The following is a 4,385-nucleotide window of genomic DNA, read 5'->3' on the forward strand; positions in this document are numbered from 1 at the left end:
CATATATATTATATATGTTCAACTTATTAAAAAATAAAGTGCACACACTCTAATCTATGATAAAACTTCAAAAACTCAAAGTAGTCTTGATTTTCTTATCTTTCACTTGGATATCTTCAAATCAGCTGATCCCCTCCAGGGCTCCATCTTAGGAATCCATCAACAAACGGTCTTTGGGATCTATCAAACAAATGATTCTCTTCAAGAATCTATCAACAAATGATCATCTTTGGGATTAACCAAACAAACGATCTTCTTAGGGATCTAAACTTTCTTTGAGATTCCAACAATAAATGACTCTTCTTTAGGTATCTAACAAATAAATGATTATTCCTTGAACGATGCAACAACAAAGGATCCTTTGTTAAAGATCCACCAAATGAACTGAAAAAACGATCTTCTCCACAACAAACCAATAGAATAATTTTCACTAAACCAAACATTAAAGCAAGATGAATAGTGCCCGCGACAATGAACAATGACTTTATTATTGTTTAGAATCGGGTCTAATGGGGCGAAGATGAACAATATCCATGTCGATTGGACAATATATTTAGTGTTCACGTTAATTGAACAGTATCTTTAAACAGTAGTTGGAAGTGGTGGCGACTAGGATTGTTAAATAAAGTTTGAGGGTTATGGTTTAATGGTGGCCAGTGGCATATGTTTGGGAGCGTGGCGACAAGGGTTTCGCTATGAGTTGGATAAATTTTATGTTGTCCCCACCTCAACTCTTGCTGAAGATTAGGTTGTTTAGATGGACAGTTGGGAATTGATGAAGATTAGGTGGTTTGGATGTAGGCCTGACCATTTAGGCCGGCCTGGCTCGGAAATCCGTGTTTTTATTTTTGTCTTTTTGGTAAAAAATTGCTAAAAAATTAGGTTAATCTTCTTATATTTATATAAGTATGTATTAGTATATACTTACATCTATTACTCTATAATAATAGGAGGATCCAAGAATAACTATTCATACTACAGTAAATGCAACAATAATTTACTGTAGCATTATTAAAGAAATATTACTATAGCATAGGTGAGATATAGTAGAAGTGTAAAAATATTACTATTGCATTTTAGAAAAATTACTGTAGCAGAGGTGGGACACTAATGTAGGCGTTTAAAATTGTCTATGGGTTCCCGCACGCAGCTCGAGATGAAAGACAGACGATAAGCGTCATTAGTCAAGTCAGAAAAGGATTATTCAGTCTCGTGGAAGCTAACGAATGCACAAAGTGAGTCAGTGGAGTGTACAAATCAACGGAATGACGAAATGCGCAATACAAGTCCGGAGAAGTTAGAAAGTGTCAGACACCTTAAAGTGGCCTGCATAAAGAATTGACATTTTGATCATGATACAATCTGAATCTAGAAAAGTTCAAATAAAAATTGAAGGTCTCTTCGTCAGCTTTCTAATGCATCTTGAATCACCTCATTCCGAGGTCGGATGAGTGAGTTAAGGACGCTACAGTAACTCCGGGTCACCAATTAGTGACCCGCGCTACAGTAACTCCTAACCCGCACTACAGTAACATCGGGTCACCAATTGGTGACACGTGCTACAGTAACTCTGGGTTCGTGCTATAGTAACTTCTGCCTCGTGCTACACAGTATCAGAGCTATATCAATAATTATATTCAAAGAGATACTCAAGACATAGATGAGTTCAAGGCAAAATGAAACAAAGAAGAAGATATAATTTATTGTCAAAATGTAATTTTATATTTTCTTTGCTTAGAAATTTGTATAAGCCTTGATCACTCACACACATGCACACACATAGTGTTAGAATATACTAACACATGCTTAGTGTGTTGGTTAACAATAAAAATCCCCTATGTTAGCCATTAGAGTTTATAGATATTGAGTGAGTCTTAAAACATTTTATTTATACCCTTTATCAATTAGAATCTGGAAAACTCAAAAGATCAAAATTGTAGGTCTCTTCAAGAGATTTCCAACAAATCTTAAATCATCTCATTCCGATAGCGGATAAGAAAGTTATAGTCAAAATACTAAAAAGAAAATTTCAGAATCTGTGAGTTTACAGTGTAGTTGACTACTATGCCTTGTAGTCGACTACTAAGCAATTTTCTGACTTTACAAAGTCTGTTTAGACTCAGTGTAGTCGACTACTATAACTTGTAGTCGACTACAGATGCAGTTTTTCCAGATTTTATGTTTTGAATAAGTGACTGTTTATAGCCGTTTTGTGTACGTTTTTAGGGGTTGAAAACTTGTCTTTTCAAGGGCTATAAATAGGTTATAAGTTTAGAAATTTGCACAACTAATTCATACACATAAGATCAAACATTTGTGCATATTCACTCTCTAGTTTTTCAGATTTTCATGCTAAGTGTTTAGAAAAAGAGAGTTTCTGATATTGTCTTGGTTTCAATCATTCTTCTGATATTGTCTTGGTTTCAATCATTCTTAGAGATTGTATAGGCAATATTCAGAGAGTTAAAAGAATCTTAAGCCATTGCTGCACTTCACTACACATTTAAGGCTTATAGGATCAATTGTGTTTTTCCTTAAAAAAGGATTTCTCTCGGATTTGAGAGGGTTGATCTCTTGGTTTAGAGATTGGGTGGCAATTGGCATGGTCTTGTCAATTGGGTTTGTAATTTGTATGGTCTTATAAATTGGTCAGGTTTGCTTTTGATTTTGTAAGGTTTCAAAATCATAGTGAAAACTCTCAAGCAGAATTTGCTTGGGGACTGGATGTACACCAGGGAGGTGGAACCAGTATACATGCTTGTGTTTGTGATGTTCATTTTCTGAGATTGCCATTCTTTCTTTGTAATTTATAATCTACTTTGCAAACTCACCCTCTAGTATTTAAGTGTAAAACTTCCGCAGATTTTTATAAGAGCGCACTTTATTCTTAAGGGCCATGATCCTACACTTGGTATACATAAGCAAAATCAGACCCGATATTTGGTATCAGAGCAAGGTGAAAGATGGCATCAACAAATACATCACAATTAAAAGAAGGTCATTCTACAAATCGCCCACCAATGTTCGATAGATTGAACTATAACTATTGGAAGTATCGACTGAAGATTTACCTTCAATCAATTGGTTATGAACTTTTGAGCATTGTGGAAACAAAATATGAGAAACCAAGCACTACTTTCACGGAATGGACTACATTTCAAAGGAACAATGCAAACTTGGATTCTAAAGCAATGAATGTCTTATTTTGTGTTCTTGATAAGAATGAGTTCAATAGGGTGTCAACGCCCACATCCGCATATGATATTTGGTACACAGTCGAGGTAACTTATGAATGTACAAGTAATGTTAAAGATACTAATAATAATTTCATTATTTATGGTTGCAATAAGCCAGGACATATGAAGAATGATTGTCACCTTCTAAAATCAATGTCAAAGTCTACAAAATTCAACAAGAAAAGGAAGGTTTTGATGGCTACATGGGATAATAGTGATGATTCGTCTTCGGATGAAGAAATCGAAGAAAAGGAAAGCGCTCATATGTGTTTTATGACACAAGATGAAGTAAGTGACAATGAAGAGCTTTTAGATGCTTTCAATGAATTATATGAAACATTTTTGAGATTAAAGGCTTCACATAATTTTCTTAAAGGTGAAAATAAAAGATTACTTGAAGAAATTTCTAATTTTAATTCTTCTACTATTTCTTATTCTCAAGTAATTGAATTGAAAGAGGAAAATAAATCCTTGCTTAAAGAAAATCATATTTTGACTAATGAGAATGTTTATCTAAAATCAGAATGCAATGATTTAAAAATTCGCATTAATGTTTTAGATAAAGATATTTCTTCTATTAAATTAAAATATGATGATATATGTTTGAATGTTAGTAAATTCAATAAAAGTAAAGAGAATTTGAATAATTTGCTCTCATTTCAAAAATCTTCAAACAATCATTTTGGCATTGGATTTGTTCCTAAGTATTTTATAAAGAATGATTATGTTTTGAAGAATAATAATAAGAATATTCATGCTAAACAAAATAAGTATATATGGATTCCTAAGAATTTGAATATTCATGATAGGAATGATTATATTTCATCTTATATGTATGAAGTTTGCAATTCAAAGAATTACACTTATGTTAATAAATGGAAACCAAATTCCAAGTGGATTTGGATTCCTAAGGGCTAATCCTAATGATATAATATAAAAGGATACCAAAGTGCTTAATATTTTTATTAAGGTACCCGGGAAAAAAAAATTTAACTAGAATTATGTTTATTTCTTTTTGTTAATGACAAAGGGGGAGTTATATAGAAAATTTAAAATTTTTTTCTAATGCTTTGATGCAGAGGAGTAAAAGATTTTATTTAATGATTTTATGCAGGGGGATTAAAATTTTTATATCTTAATAACATATAT

Source organism: Asparagus officinalis, chromosome 3, assembly GCF_001876935.1.
Source record: "Asparagus officinalis chromosome 3, Aspof.V1, whole genome shotgun sequence".
NCBI classification, from domain to species: domain Eukaryota; kingdom Viridiplantae; phylum Streptophyta; class Magnoliopsida; order Asparagales; family Asparagaceae; genus Asparagus; species Asparagus officinalis.